Genomic DNA, 17,022 nt, shown 5'->3' on the forward strand with positions numbered 1-17,022 from the left:
GGAGTCAAGAACTGGGGCCTGGTATCGAACTCAGGTTCTCCAATGAAAGCCTTGGGTATCTCCACTGCTGGGCTGAATGGCAGCGCCCTGGCAACTTATGATGCAGTTGACACACGTTACAGTCCACAGGCATTGCCCCATCACCACGATCAAGTTCAGAACAGACTCCTGGTCCTGCTGGCTGACCCTCTCCAACCCCCCTCCGCCCAGCTCCCACAGCCACCAATCTACTCTCTGTTGCCCTGGGTTGACCGGTTCTGGAAGGTTCACATGCAGGCAAACACGATGTGTGGCCTTCTCGGCCTTGCTGTTCTCCTTAGCTGACGTCCCCAAGCTCCCCCCGTTTTCCGAACGTGCACAAGGAATGCATTTACAGGCGTGAGGATTAGAGCCTGCATCAGTGAAAAGCGTTCGTGAATTTACCAATCAGACACAGAGCCAGAAGAAAATGGCAGGAGCTTTCAGAAGAGAAAGACGGGTGGGGCTCAAAGAGCCTGGAAACCTCCCTGTACTCTTAGAGAAAGTAGACACGACACTCTGCTGGCCTTGTGGCTTCTGGTCGATCAGATGTCCACTCCAGGGTTCTGCCTAAGCTTCCCTGTTGTGTGCTAAGTTACGGTGGGCTCAGGACAATTGCCTCCCCAAAGGCCCTTTTGTTCAGGATTCTTTCTGTATCCTGGGCCTCACCAGCCCCTCCTGGGCCACGGTGGTTACCTAGTGTCGCTTTCTGTCTCGTGGTCCTTTCCCCAGGATAGCTCAGGTCTCAGGAAAGCTTGAGAAAGAAACCAGCAAGGGGATTCGCTGGCTTCTGCTCTTTGAGGTTTGTTGTTGGAATTGTTATTTGTTTTGTTTTTGTGTGTGTGTGTGACAAGCATGTACCCAGGATAGAAGTGGCTGGAAATTTCTATTTCCCTGGTCCTGAGGCCTGGGGGCCCTCGTCTCCCCGAGCCCTGGAGATGGCCTGCCATCTTCTTGTTTAGTCGTGTTTTCCCTTGATGGATGTTCCTGTTGATTTCGTGGTTGTTTAGTTTGTCCTTTTCATCAGTGTCATCCTAGAGTAAGATTTTTATTGTTGCAAGAGAAAAAGAGACAGAGGGAAGTAGAACTTTAACGCAAAAGGAAGCAACTTTTGAGTTTTGGTACTGTTTTTGCTGAGTCACATAAACTAAGAACAGTGGGGGAAGGAATGGCCGCCAGGAGGCCACTCAGAGGTGGGAGCCTGTTCCTTTAGCCTGGAGGATGTCCTGTCTGTCACCACTTCCCCAGACGGTGTTCCCAGGAGGGGAAGGGTTTCCAAGCAAGATGAAAACCGAGAGCTTCTGCTTGCTTTGTTCTGTTCCTGTCTTAGTAAAGTTCTGAGCAGGTGTCATACCCAAGGCTCCAGACAACCTGGTGCGACAGCTGAGTGGGATCTCCAAGCCCACGGACGGGCACGCTGTGCTTCCCGATGCATGGCCGTCTCTGTTCCCTGGGTCTGCTGTGATACTCAGACCAGCAATTTACTTGCATTGCCAGAGATGAGCAGGTGTCACTGCCCCACAAATGAGAGTGTAGATGTTGGGCACCCTTGAACTTGCAGTCTGTCTTCTAGGTCCCTCTTCTCTCTCTGCAGCCTTTTTTCAGGCTGTGTAATGTTCCTTTGTAAAGGTCCCTTTACTCTCTGTGCCAGCTTCTCATTGCATGTGGTACTTCTACCATGCACCTTTGTCACACAGTGTGTGTGTGTGTGAGAGAGAGAGAGTGAGCGAGCGAGCAAACAATGCTGGGGGCACCTTCCTCCAGCTAAATGGGCAGGTTGTGCAGTCAGCGAGTCCATCCCTGAGATGCTCGGGTTATTAAGACCAACTTCGCCTTTACTTCCATACACCCTTACGGTTGAAATCTGTAAGCCGAGTAATACATTAACAGGTTCCCGCTGTAGACTGGATCAATACATGCAGTGAGATGTGAAAGTCCCCTTGAATTCCTTCCCCCCAGCTGCCCTGCTCCTTTCAGTCCCTTCTTCCTTTCAAAAGTAAATATACTGCGAATGTAATTCCAGGCTGGTCTGTGCATTTGTGTTGCCGTTCATACTCATCCATCTGTGGACAGCTGGTCCTCCGTGTGCAGATTCTGCCCTCATGGATTCAACCAACCAGGAATCTGAAGCATTCAGAAATAGTTTGGGGGAGGGGGCAGGAGTTTGAGGAAGTCAGGAGGTGCACCTCGTGGTGCCCCTTAGAGTACCTCAACTGCAGTCCTAACTCCGCACCCTGGGAAGCAGCATAGGATGGCTCAAGTAGTTGGATTCCTGCCTGAGGACAACAGGGTGGAGTTCCCCGCCCCCAGGCAACTGCGGAGTGAGCCTGTGGATGGGAGGTCTTGCTCAATTTTTTTAAAATTGTGTTTTTGTTGATATGTGCAGACTCTTTGTACAATGTATAACAACTGTTTCTGTTGAATTAGTATTAGTAATCTGAAGTCTTTGGGAGGATGTCTACCTGGAACCAATCCCCACAGGTCCTGGGGCTGGCTTTCTACAGAAATGGACAGGTGGACAATGTGTGATAGGTTTATGATTTGGGGGAACCTGGTGGGGAGGTGAGTGGCTCCATTGGCTAGTCCTCCCCTTGCAAGTGCTGGGATCTCACATAGGTGCCAGTTCATGTCCTGGAGGTTCCACTTCCCATCCAGCTCCCTGCTTGTGGCCTGGGAAAGCAGTTGACGATGACCCAAAGCTTTGGGACCCTGTATGTGTGGGAGACTCGGCAGAAACTCCTGGTTCCTGGCTTCAAGTCAGCTCAGTATCGGCCATTGCAGCCATTTGAGGAGTGAACTAGCAGGTGGAAGATCTTTCTCTGTCTCTTCTTCTCTGTAAACATGCCTTCCCAATAAAAATAAATCTTTTTTAAAAAATGAATTCAGCATCGGTACGTGTCCTGAGGAACCACCTGTAGGCTGTGGTAAGATGAGGCTTACAATTCAGTGGACTGTGAGGAGAAGTTAAGGTTTTTTCTGTTTTGAAATTTATGTATGTGAAAGACAGAATGAGAGATCTTCCATCACCTGCTTTACTCCCCGATGGCGGTAACAGTTGGAGCTGAGCCACCTGAGCCAGGAGGTCCGTGTGGGTTTCACATGGTGGGCAGAGGCCAGAGCACTTGGGCCATCTTCTGCCACTTTCCCAGCAGCATGAGTAAAGAACTGGGACAGAAGTAGAGCAGCTGGGAATCGAACTGGCACTCCAGTGAGGCATTCTGGCACTGAAATCAGAGGCTCAACTCACTGTGCGACCCTACCAACCGTAAGAGTTCCCATTTATGACACCCTCCTGATGGCTCCTATATAGCTGAATTTGGTGTATGTGCTGTTTTTAAGATTAATTTTTATTGGAAAGGCAGGTATACAGTGAGAAGGAGAGACAATGATCTTCATCCACTGGTTCTCTCCCCAAGTGGCCAAAACAGCCAGATCTGAGCATTTCTGAGGCCAGCAAGCAGGAGCTTTTTCTGGGTCTCCCATGTGCTCAGCATCCTGCTGTGTGGGCACAGATGGAGAGGGCAAGACTCAGGACGTGTTGGTTATCACAACTCTGGGTCAAACGCTCTGAAAAGGATGGCAGTGAGCAGCTGAAGACTGGCTGGGAAAGTGGAAGGGGTCAGAAAGCTAAGGTAGAACTTGTCTTTACTTCTACCGAGAAGGTGGGATGAATGATTCGAATGCCCCAGGGTTGCCCTCCACCGGGAGGTAGAATGGCATCTCGGGGCAAAGCCTGTGTTTCAAGGCCTCAGCCCACTTGCACGGAAATAAGTGACAGTCACCCAAAATTTTACCAAGCTTTATGTCTGTGAGACATGCTGAGAGAATGCACACACCAGTGCACACAGGAGACACGCATCTCCCAGCCACTCCCCATGTGCCCACGACAGCCACAATGGGACGAAGCCAACGGCAAGGGCCCAGAACTGCAGCTGGGGCTCCCATGTGGGGGACCATCCTGACCTGCTGCCTGACACGAAGCAGGAACGCACATAGCTGGCACTCACATCCAGGCCTTCCAGCATGGGAGCTGAGCATCCTGACCTGCCCACGCCTGTCCCCAGGACTCCGCCACTCTGAGGGAATGGAACGATGGGCACAGGAAGGGGGTAAAGAGCCTCTACACAGCTTTGAATCTCGCATGGCCAGCCGCCTCTGGGATGCCCTTACCCAAGTCACTGACCTGCTGTGCCGTCACGGGTCCAGCCCTGCTGAGCATCACGGAGCTTGTATGGGTCGGTGCACCTGCAGTAACAGGTGGGACCCACTGTCAGCCTCTGTCCTGAGCCACACATGACAACTTGGGGACACAGAGGGGGGATTCAGTGAAAGCAAAGCAGGTGCATAGCTCCTCGAACCTTCAGGCAAACATGAGGGTCAGTGTGTGGCACAGTGGTCTAAGCTGCCACCTGACTCTCGGCTTTGGCCTCCCATCCAGCTTCCTGCTAATGCACCTGGGAAAGCAGCGGAGGAGGGCCCAAGTGCTTCTGGCTCCTGGCTTTAGCATAATGGAGCGCTTGGCCATCAGGGAAATGAACCAGTGGATGGAAGATCTCTCTGTCTCTTCCTCTCTGTAACTTTAATTTTCAAATAAACAGATAAAACTTTAAAAATAGAAAGAAAAGTTTTTTTCCCCTAATTTTAACAGTTTAAGTATTGAAGAAGCTGAGATACAAAGACAAAGGCAGGTAGCCAAAGTACTTTCATCTGCCTGTGCTCCATGCAAACACCTGCAGCGGTCAGGAATGGACTTGGTCAAAGCCAGGAGCTGGAAACAGTCCAGACTGCACTCGGGAGTGGCAGCAGCCCAGCCGCTTGAGCTGTCCCCACCTCCTCGAGTGCACACTGGTGCATGCCGGAGCAGAGGGTGCGATATGAGCATTGAGCTCCAACATGGGATGGGACCGTCTAGACTGCTAGGTCACACACCTGCCCCTCAAAACTTCTATCCTTAACTGAATCCACTCAGAGCAAAATGTGCAGCCCTACACTGCCACGGCCTGCTCACTTGTCCTTTAATGCTGTTCACTGTTTCAGCCTTGGTGCTAGGCGCAGTGCAGGCATCACACGGCCCCAGGAGCGGGCAAGGAGGTGCCGTCGGCTTGAAGCATACGGAACCTCCCTCTGGTGAGGCACTGCTCCTGATCCTGGGGCCTCCTAACACTTCCTACCCGCAGTGCCTCCCTCCCTTCTGTATACTGGTGTTGTAGATGCTTGCACATGTGTGAAATGCACACACACACACACACATATATACCTGGGCTTGCAGCCAGGCTTGCCTTGTGACCCACAGCTACCCTCTCCCATCCCTGGGCCTGTTTCCTCACCTGTAGAATGAATGCAGCAGTGTGCGAGGGATGAAATGAGACCAGACCCTGGCAAGCACATGCGCCTGCCCTCCTCTCTGAGCTCTCACCACGGACGCCTGCAGGGAGTCTGAGCGCTGGGCACCAAGGGACGGGAGTAGCTGGAGCAGCTGCCCAGGGGCTGCCTAGTGTCTCCCCTCGTGGCCTTCTTTAAGCCAGGAATGAAGATGCGGGTCCTCGGGCCGGGGCAGAGCCAGGTCACTGCGGCCCCTCCCAGGCGGCCCCTGTGTTTATACTGCCCTGTTTAGCTTAGTGCACATCCCGAGATTACCCCTCACACACAGCCTCACAAATGTTTATGGAAATTCTTTATAAGCAAACGGCTTTATTTCCCTTGAGTAGCTGCAGATACAGAGCAGTGGGGCCTTTTCATTGACACCTTGGGGGGCGTGCACAGCTCAGCTGCCCCAGCCCACCCACGTGCCCACTGCTGGCTGCCCACAGCCGAGTCCCCCAGCCCAAAGCAAGACCCCCGACAGTTCTCTTGGCTGGTGGTTTTGTTCAGGTGGGAGCAGGATGGGACGATGAGGAAGGGGTAAGAGCCTATCCCCTGCCCAAGAGGGTGTGTTGGTGAAATGCTGGGCACCAGAATCAACAGGGCGCACAGCAGTCCTGGGCCACCAGAAAAGGGACGCCCTGGGACAGAGGCAGGGACATGAGACACTGGCTCCTGAGCGACTCTTATTCTAAGAATGGTGACATCAAATGAAGCAGTTAGGGTTGAACGGGCCAGGCAGCCAGCATCGTCAGGGAAGGAGGCCCAAGTGCTTGGGCCCCTGCCACCCACGTGGGAGACCGGGAAGAGTTGCAGGCTCCTGGCTTCCGCCTCACCCAGCTCCGGCTGTCATGTGAACCACTGCTTAGAGGATCTCCCTCTCTCTCTGTCTCTCATGTTCTTTCAAATAAATGATTTTATAAGAAATAAAGGCGGGGAAGCAAGCAAGAAAGGGCCTGTTTACAAAGATACAAGCTGAAGGTGGAGGAACATTTTTGGGTGATGTGCCAGCTCTGCATCCCTGTGCCCAACACCTGGACCTTGGAGCTTGTCTGCTTTAGAATGGCAGTGGTACCTGGCTGGAGGGCTGTTGCCTCCCTCTGACAGGGTCCCTTGTTCTGCCTCCTTCCCAGCTCGCTTTCCTTCCAGTCCGTCGGCTGCTGTCTGAGTTACCTTTGCAGGAGGGAGCTCCAGGCCCTTGCACTGGTCTCTCTTGCTTTTTTTTTTTTTAAAGGTTTGTTTTATTTGAAAGGCAGTTATAGAGAGAAAGAGAAACAGAATGACCATCCATTCATTGGCCAAACCCCCAAATAGCCACAATGGCCAGAGCTGGGCCACATGTGAAACCAGGAACCAGGAGCTTCCTCTGGGTCTCCCATGTAGGTTTAGTGGCCCAAGGACTTGAGCCTTCCTCCCCTGCTTTTCCAGGCCATAAGCAGTGAGCTAGATCAGAAGCAGAACAGCCAGGAGTTGATCCAGTGCTTATATGGAATGTGAGTGCTGCAGGCAGAGGCCTAGCCCAGGGCACCACAGCAGCAGCCCCATATTCGTCTCTCTTTCATCTGCATTTACCGCTGTCAAGTACAACCTTAGGCTGCAGCGTCCTAATCCTTGCCCTTGAACTTCACAGTATCTCCAACTACTGACTGGGCTTCTGCCTTTGGACATCTCATTGGCTAATCAGATGGAATACACTCCAGAGAGGTTATGCAGCATCCCCCTCTGCCACACGTGCCCTCTTTCTGTATGTGGCCCTGGCATCCTTCCAGGTACCCAGATCAAATATTTAGGAGAGCCTACCACAATGGCTGTTGGCTGATCCTCCCCTTGCAAGCACGGGGATCCCATATGGGCACAGGTTTGTGTCCCGGCTGCTCCACCTCTTATCCCAGATCTTTCTATCTGTCTCTCCTTCTCTATAAATGTGGCTTCCCAATTAAAATAAGTACATCTTTTAAAAAGAATACAGATTTAGGAGTCATTCAAGGTGTGAGAGCTCAGGCCGAGGAAGCTAAGGACTTTGTGTTTCATCTGGGAGACATCAGAAAAAAAATTCGAGAACTATGTATGAGCCTTTTTAAGTGACGGACAATATAGCCCAGCGTGTGGAGCCGCCACGTATGACACCAGCATCCCGTGTCAGAGCATCAGTTTGAGTTCTGGGTGCTCTGTTTCCGATCTAACTTCCTGCTAAGGGCAGTGGATGGTGACCCAGAAGTTTGGGTCCTTGTCACCCACGTGGGAGACTGGGATGACCTTGGCTTCTGGCTTTGGCCTGGCCCAGCCCCGGCTATTGTGGCCATTTGGAGAGTAAACCAGTGACTGGAAGATTCTTTCTCTCCCTCTTTCTCTCTGCCTTTTAAATAAGCAAAATAAGATAAATAAACAAAAAAAAGTGTTGGGGTGGATATTTGTCCTAGAGGTTAGAACAACTATGTCCCCCCTCCCAGTGCCTGGGTTCAGTCCCCGACTCCAGCTCTTCGTGCATGGGTGGCAAGGACCCAGTCACTCTCGAGCCATCTCTGCCGCCTCCAGCATCTGCATGAGCAGGAAGCTGGTGTCGGAGCATCAACCCGTTACCCCAAGGTGGATATCTCAAAGGCCCACTTCCAGAATTCTCTTTCTAAAGGATGATCAGCTCATTCTCCTGTCCAAACACTGCTGATAGTCTTTCATGGCCCTGGGGGGGGGCGTTTAAAAAATGAGGTGCAGGGGTAGTGTCTGCTGGTTGTCTTCACAGGGATGTTAAGAGGAAGTCTGTCTGAAGATCACGGCTCCTGGGTGTTCTTGGCGCTGGACAAGTCAGGCTTTACTAACCATCCACTAGCCACCCTTTTTAAGTATTCTTAATGCCTTTTAAAATGACCTGGTAGCTATTTGAGTGCTGATTTGGGAAGCTGCCATGATGAGATGATGTTTAAAATAAGTGGGAAAGCAAGAGGCACCGTAATCTTCGATCTGGGATACATATGATTGAAACCTGCGGAAAGGCTCAGCTTCACCGGCATACGGAGAATGCCAAGTTTCGGAATCACTGTGAGGTACCAAACGCACCCACCGCATGGCAGCCGTGAAAGCTACACAGCCAGTAACAAGCAACACAACAGGCACCGAAGTGGATAAATTAGAAGCTTTGTGGTCTGTGGGTGGGAATGTAGCCTGGCCAGGCAAGACGGGAAAGGATGACAGTTCCTTCAAAAATTACCAGTTACCCAGTGACACCACAATACCACTTCTGTATATGTCTGCCCAGAAGAGCTGAAAGCATGGTCATAGCAGGATTGTCCGCGGTAGCTGAAAGTAGGAACAACCCCCGTGTTGGCCCACACGTGCAGCGGTGGCAGCCCAGTGCCCATGGTGACTGACACATGCTATGCTGTGGATGAACCCGGAAGACATCATGCTGAGTGAAATAAGGCAGGCGTGGAAGGGCAGGCGCTGTGTGATTCTGCTCGCACTGGGGTAGGCTGGTTCATGGAAACAGAAAGTGGAGGGATAGCTGCCAATGGCAGGGTAGAGGGAACTTAGAGGCCACCGTGGCTGCCAGGGCTTGGAGTTGAGTTTTACAATATCACGAGTTGTGCAGGTGGATGGTGATGAAGTTCACATGACACATGCTGAAAAATGGTTAAAACAATAACATTTATCACGTGCTAGAAATAATTGGAAGATAGAAGAAGGCACCTAGAGTCATGCTCTCCAAGGCCTTGGGGCTCCAGACAGTGTCCAGTTCATTCCCACTTTCTCTGGCTCCTCAAGTACAGCCTCAGGCCTCTGCACAGCTGGCTGCCTCCCTCACCTCCTATATGGCTCTTCCACGTCTCTTTTGCAGTGAGCCCGTCCGGATCACCCTCCAGAAGGCCATCTGGTGACATTCTACATTCCTCTGCCTTGCTTTGTCTCCACAGCGCATGCTTCCAGCTGGCGTGGAGTGTATTCACAATATAGCTTCCTCTCCCCTCACAGCGAAGACATGGGTAGGTGTGCAAGCACCGTTGAGCGTGAGTAACAGACCGGCTGGGTGCACCTGTTGCACCTTGACTGTAGAAACCTGGACAGCAAAGTAATGTAAATTATGGCCTGAAAGCAGGTGTAACCCAGTGGAAAGGACTTGCATCTACAAACTCAGAACAGGAACAGCCAAGATCCAGTGTAAATGGTGAAAATGGGACCAGCCACATGGGGCTCTTAGGTGAATGTGCTTGCTGGCCTGAAGCTGCTGTGGGTGAGTTGGCAAGTGTGTGTGAATGCCCTGGAGGGCCAGACCACGATCCTGTGCTACCATAGGCTGCGGAAATGCCAAACACTTACACTGCACTCTGCGAAAGCAGGTGCTTGTCTTCATTACTAAGTGCACTGAAGCTGTGGCTTCTTACTTTATAAACTTTTTAAATTTTTTTGAACTTTTAACTCTTGTGCAATAAGGTTTAGCTTAAACACATGGCACAACTATGCAAAAATAGTTTCTTTATATCTTTTTCTATAGGCTTTTATCTTCTATTTTCACTTAAAATTTTTTATTAAAAAGAGATGGGCTGGGCCTGGCGTGATAGCCTAGCAGCTAAAGTCCTCTCCTTCCATGCACCCAGGATCCCATATGGGTGCCGGTTCTAATCCCAGTAGCCCTGCTTCCCATCTAGCTCCCTGCTTGTGGCCTGGAAAAGCAGTTGACTATGGCCCAAAGCCTTGGGACCCTGCATTCACGTGTGGGACCCAGAAGAGGCTCCTGGCTCTTGGCTTTGGATCAGCTCAGCTCCAGCCGTTATGGTCACTTGGGGAGTAAACCATCAGATGAAAGATCTTCCTCTCTGTCTCTCCACCTCTCTGTATATCTTTCCAATAAAAATAAATAAATCTTTAAAAAAAATAAAAGAAAAGAAAGAGAGAGAGATGGGCTAGTGCTGTGGCATAGCACGTAACGTCACTGCCTGCTTAGTCAGAATCACATAGGCATGCTAAGTTTGAGTCCTGATTCCTCTGCTCTGATCCAGCTCTCTGTTAATGCCCTGGAAAGCAGCAGAAGATGGTTCACATGCTTGGGCCCCGGCACCTACGTGGGAGCCCGTGAGGAAGCTCCTGGCTCTAAAATAGCCCAGCCCTGGCCATTGCATCCATTTGGGGGAATAATCAGCAGGCATAAGGTCTCTGTCGCCCTTTTCTCCCTGCAACTCTGCTTTTCAAATAAATAAATAGATAGATCTTAAAGGGGAAAAAAAAGCTCCAAGACGCACACCTGTTAACACAGAGGGTCAGGTTAGTCAGTACCGCAGCGTTGCACACCTCATCTCGCTCCACTGGGAGTTTTGCAGCCATAACAGGAACGGAGTTGGCCTGGCCTGCGATGACCGTGCCTTTCTCCTGCAAGGGCCTGCCACAGGCCGCTGCGATTGATCTCTGCTTTTCTTTAGAACGGTGCACTCCAGCACGATGCTGCAAAGCCCGGGTTGGTGTATCCGAGAGCCAGTGCCGAAGCCATGCGCTGGCCCCTTTAAGGAGTGTGCAGGTGTCCTCTCATATGACCAGTGGGATCGCTTCCACCAGCGGCGCCACAGGCTCAGGACTCACAGGTCGCTTGCACAAAGACATCCTGGTTTTGTGGGATCGCCAACACTATGCAGCACACACATGGGTCTTTGTGTTACGTGACGCTGGCGCTCCCTTGTCATGGAATGTCTGTTCTGGAACGGCCAGGGTCAACATGCGCATTTTGCACAGGCCTGCAATGTCCATGTTAAGCGTTAACACATTTCAGAGTATCACTCATTTAAATTTCTCCATTTCCAATTGTTGAATGAGGGAATAAGCAAATGAATGTGCAGAATAAAAACAACTCAAATACCTAATCAAGTGTGCTGCTAGGAGACATCTGAGATAAACATCCTTGTCACCCCCAAATAATCTGTGTGGAATAGATTGCGATCAAAAGTGTTGTATACAATTTATTTCTGAGTTTCCCAGCAATGAATGTCGCAAGCCAAGATTCCCCTCCCTGCTTAGTGAAGAAGCAATCAGGGCGCGGCCAGGTGGAGCCTGGGGGAAGCTAGAATGGATGGAAATCGGAAAGGCTGGGTCCCACGTGGCTCTGTCTCAGTGGGTTTGTTCACCTGGTTTGCTGTGAGAAATTAACTTTGAGATCACCTGGAGCCAGTGCAGAAAAGCCAGTGAATGCTTTTGTCATGATGATTCTCTTCGCCAGGGGTCTTTTGCTTTTCTGTTTTTCCTCCCCCTCTTGATTCACCTGCTCGCAGCAGCTGGTCTGCTCCTGCTGGGCCGTGTCCCTTCCTCACCCTCTCTCCATCTTGCTGGCTTGGCTCCATCAGACCTGGGCCGAGTAGCTTTGCTTGCTGGAGAACCTGAGTGGAGGCAAGGAATTAGCAGGAAGACGCAGGAGAACCCGTGTTCTATTCCTTCGCAGGGGCACAGTGATTCTTTCTTCTTCCGTACAAAATCCACGTGGTGTTCACAGACCACGTCATCTCCGCAACGGCCGTCCTCAGCGCTTCTCTCGGTGGCAGCAACATTCCTGCTGGCCTCACGCTAACGGCTCACTTTTGGGGTGTTGGCAAAATTCCTTGACAAGTTTATTTTCAATTAAAATTTATAGTGCCTCTCTTTCGGTCTCTGAACTCACTCTTCTTGCTTCCCACGGACAGACTGAGGGATGAAAGGTAGCAGTTTCACGCGGTTACCCTTTAAGCTCGTCCTGGCTCATTCTCTCTGAACACGGCTCACCTGCTTCTGTATTCCTCGCCTTCCGATTAAACCTTACCACTTTCTAAAATAATTAAATAAATACATACACAAATACATAAATAAAATTTATATCTCCAAGACATGTAGATATTTATGACAGTGAACTTGCCAAGGTGCTGGACTTTTAGCTCTACCAGCTTTGTTATTATAAAGAAGGAAAGAAGGTTGTGGGAAAGTCACAGAAATACCTTGGCCCTGCTACTTTTTAAAGACCAAGTTCACAACGGCTTTCAGGAGGTAGTGGGGATTCTGTTGGCAGATTTAAAAAAAAAAGCAGAAGAAGAAGAAAAGAAAAGAAGTTTTCAGCCAGGCTTTGCGCACCTGTTCGGAAAAATTTAAAGAGCGAATCCAAATTGCCAAAACAGGGATTGAGATGGGAAGTGTTTTTAGCAGAAAAATTGTTCAATCAATTGAACCTTCGACTTGTTTTTGAAAATCCATACATTTCTCGGGCAGTGTTACACAATATGTGAGTGCCCTGATAAGCGTGTTTATGGGATGACACATTTAGCTGGCTCCTATAGCTGCCCCCACGGCTGGGACTCTAAGCTTACACAAGAGCCTACAAAGGCACTAAGGTACTGTTTGGAAAAAACTCTGGGAGGCCTGTGAACTGACACAACACCCAGCCTTCATTCCAGAAAGTCTCACGGTATGAGGCCTAAGAAATCCAGAATTCGGACGGTGCTCACAGAACTGTTATTAGAATAAAGACTAAGAACTCAGATGTCCAACAGGCATCACTTAAGTCAGCTAAAGGTCTGTCCCCAGAGGGAGAAACTCATATTGCAAACCACACTGACAAAAATTCACTACAGTATCAGGAAATAGGCCTATGATATTCACCAAATTGCATTTCCAGCTTCTTGCTGTGGTCTTGCCTAGCCCTGACTGCCGCAGGCTTTGGAGGGGGTGAGATCAGTCGAGGAAAGACCTCTCTTGCTGTGTCTCTCTCTTTGCAAAGAAAGAAAGAAAAATGTATGATATTCTGTTCAGTGTAATGTACAGAACTCCAAAATGTTATCTTTCTCTAACCTGCAGGGGCAGCAGATAAATCCCAGGATCGTTACCGGGGCGAGTGTGAGGCTGTGGTTGCGCAATCTTGGAGGGGAAGGGTCAGGGAGCTGGGGCCTGCTGTCACTGCAGAGGTTAAGAAGGCTCCCCTGGAGAAGATAAGAGGATTGCATTGGGATTTCACACTTAACGTTTCATTAGAAATGTTGTATATAAAAAAATAGAGTATTAGGTGTACGCTAATGTGATCTTGAAGTCAAGCTGCAGGCCCAGCTTCTCGGTTCCAGAACTTTTCACGTTCTGGGTCAGATCATTCTTTGTTGTACGGGGTTATCGGGACATTGTGGGCTATTTGCCAGGATCCCTAGCCCCCACCTGGTAGGTAATGAGAAGTCAAAAGTGTCTCCAGATATTGGCAAATGTCCCCCTGGGTGACGGAAGGAACAGTTGCCCCCAGCCCACTGATAACCATTGTGGACTGAGCAAATCAACGCTCTGAAACGGCTATGAGTGTGAGTCCGAGCTGGACCCCAACACGGCGTGTACAGGTCCCCTGCAGCGGTAGCACAGAAACTGTCTTTTCTGATTCTTCATTCCTGCTCTAATACACTGGCTAGAATTTTTTTTTTTTTTTTGAGGGGGATTAGAATGCTTTCTTTACTTCTTTATTTGAGTTTGTCAGCTGCAGTAAGCAGAGGAATTGGAGCGACAAGTCCCTGCTTACCAAGTGACAAGCAGGGCAGCTTTCACCAGCTCAGTGGCGAGCCTCGCAGAGCGCTGACGTGGCAGCCGTAAATCGGACACTGAGAGGAGCGCACGCTTGGCCCCATCACACAGCAACCCCGCTGAATTACAAGCGTGATTCCGGAGGCAGTTCAGCTCGACTTCTGCAACTCTGAAGTTGGAATCACGCCTCCCGGACATCAAGCCCGCCTGCCCTTGGAGGCGGGTGGACAGGATCCATGCACGCCCCCACGAGGCTGCTCCATGTTGAAGGAAAAGCTGCTGCTTCCTGGAGCCAAACCTCCCATTTTTCTTCAGCCCTAGCCGATCATGATTCATGGGCCCAGACTCTCTGGACCTGAGATGCTGGAAATCCCACACACCATGGGGACAGCCCCAAGCATTTAATGGCCTTTTTTCCCTTTGTTGCCTTTTTTTTAAGACTTATTTTATTTTTATTGGAAAGTAAGATATACAGAGAGAAAGATCTTCCATCTGCTGATTTGTTCCCCAAGTGGCCGCAACAGCCAGAGCTGAGCTGATCCAAAGCCAAGAGCCAGAACCTCCTCCAGGTCTCCCATGCAGGTGCAGGGTCCCAAGATTTGGGCCGTCCTCGACTGCTTTCCCAGGCCACAGGCAGGGAACTAGATGGGAAGTGGAGCAGCGGGGATATGAAACTGCACCCGTATGGGATCCCGGTGCTTGCAAGGCGAGGATCAGCCAATTGAGCCATCACGCCAGACCCACCTTTTCTCTTTCAACTATGATAAAATATATTTCACATGAAAGTTGGCATATTTAAATAATGTTAAATGCACTCCCATTCAGGTAATCCATTGTCTATCCCTTTCCTTTTGAAAACGATTTATTTTATGCATTTGAAAGACAGGAGAGACAGAGGAAGGAGCCTTCCATCAGCCGGGTACAGTGGCCAGGTCCGGGTAAGCTGAAACCTGGAGCTCCATGCTGGTCTCCTGTGTGGATAGCAGAAGTCCGAGGGCATCGTCCGCATTAGCAGGGAACAGGAATGGAAGCAGAGCAGCCAGGACTTGAACCAGTGCTCACATGGAATGCCAGCTTTGCAGATGGTAATTTAACCTACAGTACCACAATCCTGGTCCCTCCAAATCCCACCCATCCCCCCTTTGTTTTTAGAGAAAGAAATTTCTGTTGTGTCTATTTAAGGTGAGATTGGGAACCCTTTTATTGCATTTGGATATTTATAACATCATTCACAGGCCGTACAAAATCATTAATTTGGGCTCTCTGCTAATGCCCCTGGGAAAACATTTGGTCTGACCCTGCCAAGGCAACCATTTGCAGAATTCCACATTCCATAAATCTATACAGGTTAATTTTTAAGTTGATACTTGTTTTGTTTTTAAAGCTCATATATTTATTTGGTTGTCAGAATTACAAGAAGGAAGAGACAGGGAGAGTGAGAATCCTTCATCCTCTGGTTCACCCCGCAGATGGTGCAGCAGCTTGGGCAGGACCCAGGAGGGAGATCTGATGCCAGGTACCCTGGATTCCATCTGGGTCTCCCCTGTGGGAGGCAAGGGCCAAGAACTCAGGCTCAAAGACCAAGTGTTGTGGACCTGACTGGAGCCATGCGAGGTGGCGTTGTGGGACCCTGGTAGACAGGAAAAAGATTACACCTGTGGGGCTCATTCACATATCCAACATCTCATTGTCTTCTGGTTTCTCATTTTAGTGTGTGTGACATCAGCTCAAATCTCATTTACTGGATCTTTTCTCATCTGGCAAAACTGATTCCACACCTCTTACATAGTAACTCCCCATCACCTGCCAGCAACTTTTGGAAACTGCCGCTCTGTTCTCTGTCTCTGTATATCTGGGGCTCTGATCTAGGTGGAATGACAATATTTTCATTTTGTGACTGGCTTATTTTGCTTACTATCTTCAGGGGGCATTTGCCTCTGATAGCACATATACAAATTCCATTTTTAAGGCTAAATAATAGTCCACTGTGTAAATATAAATAAACAAATATATATCCTATCTTTCTCGCCCATTCATCCGTGGATGGCGACTTGATTTGCTTCCACTCTTAGCCATGAGCACAGATAGAAATATCTCTCCGTTCTTTTAGGTGGAAGCTCAGAAGTGGAACTGCCGGATAGGAGGGTAATTCTGTTTTCAATTTTTGGGGGGAAAGCTGACATGCTAGTTTTTAAAGTGGTTATTGCCTGGACACTTCATGTTCAGGCTCCCCAGGTCACTCATCATTGACTCACTTTTTATGGAGGGCAACCTCTGGGCTTCCTGGCTGTGTCTCATGACTAAAGGGTACAGGAGGGAAGATTCTGCCCTTGGAGACAAGCATAGACAGACATAGACATTCCCTGAAGGGATGGGTCCATGTTCTGACAGATCCATCCATCCATGCAAAATATCTTATCAAAAATACACTGGCACCAGCAGCAGGAGACACGGATGGGCGTTTCTACATACTATGCGATGTGAAGGCTACCCAATATAGTATCTGAAAACACAGAGTGACACCTGTCTACCCTGGTGATCTGGCTGCCCAATACGGAGAGACAGAGAGCAGGTGGCTGGCCGAAGGACTGGATGAGGTACAAATCCCCAAGTCTAGTTTCTATTGAGTGCGTGTGGCTCTTACCATTGTACAATCGCACCTTCTTCAATTGGAACACGACTAAATCTGTCCTTGCGCACTTTGAACTACGGTGCACGCTGTATAAGGGAAGATGGGGCTTCTCCAAGCTGGACACATTGTGATGAGGGAAGACGGTTAACTGAGACTGGAGCCTTGGGACCAAGGCAGGGGCCAGGCGGAGGGAGGAGAGGGGTGGAGTGGGGTTTTGCAGGGAAAGTCACCCACTGAGACCTCTGCCCTGGGAAGTTGCTGGGTGCATCATCCGGCCTGCGTCTCTTAGGACCCCAAGGAGCAGAGAGGAGCTGTGAGCTTCCATCTTCTCACCAATGAAATGGGAATAAAAATGGATTTTAGCATTCTGCACCCCAAGTCTCCTGATGAAGAGTATAGCATCTATTCAGACTGAAGAGACCAAACCTTGAAGTACATCTCCCTGCAGATTCCTGTCTGGTACAAACATCGAAGAGATTGTGTGTGTTTGTGTTTGTGTTTGTGTTTGTGTTTGTTTG

The sequence above is a fragment of the Ochotona curzoniae genome, unplaced genomic scaffold, assembly GCF_017591425.1.
Source record: "Ochotona curzoniae isolate NIBS_2020 unplaced genomic scaffold, NIBS_Ocur_1.0 contig_3520, whole genome shotgun sequence".
NCBI lineage: Eukaryota > Metazoa > Chordata > Mammalia > Lagomorpha > Ochotonidae > Ochotona > Ochotona curzoniae.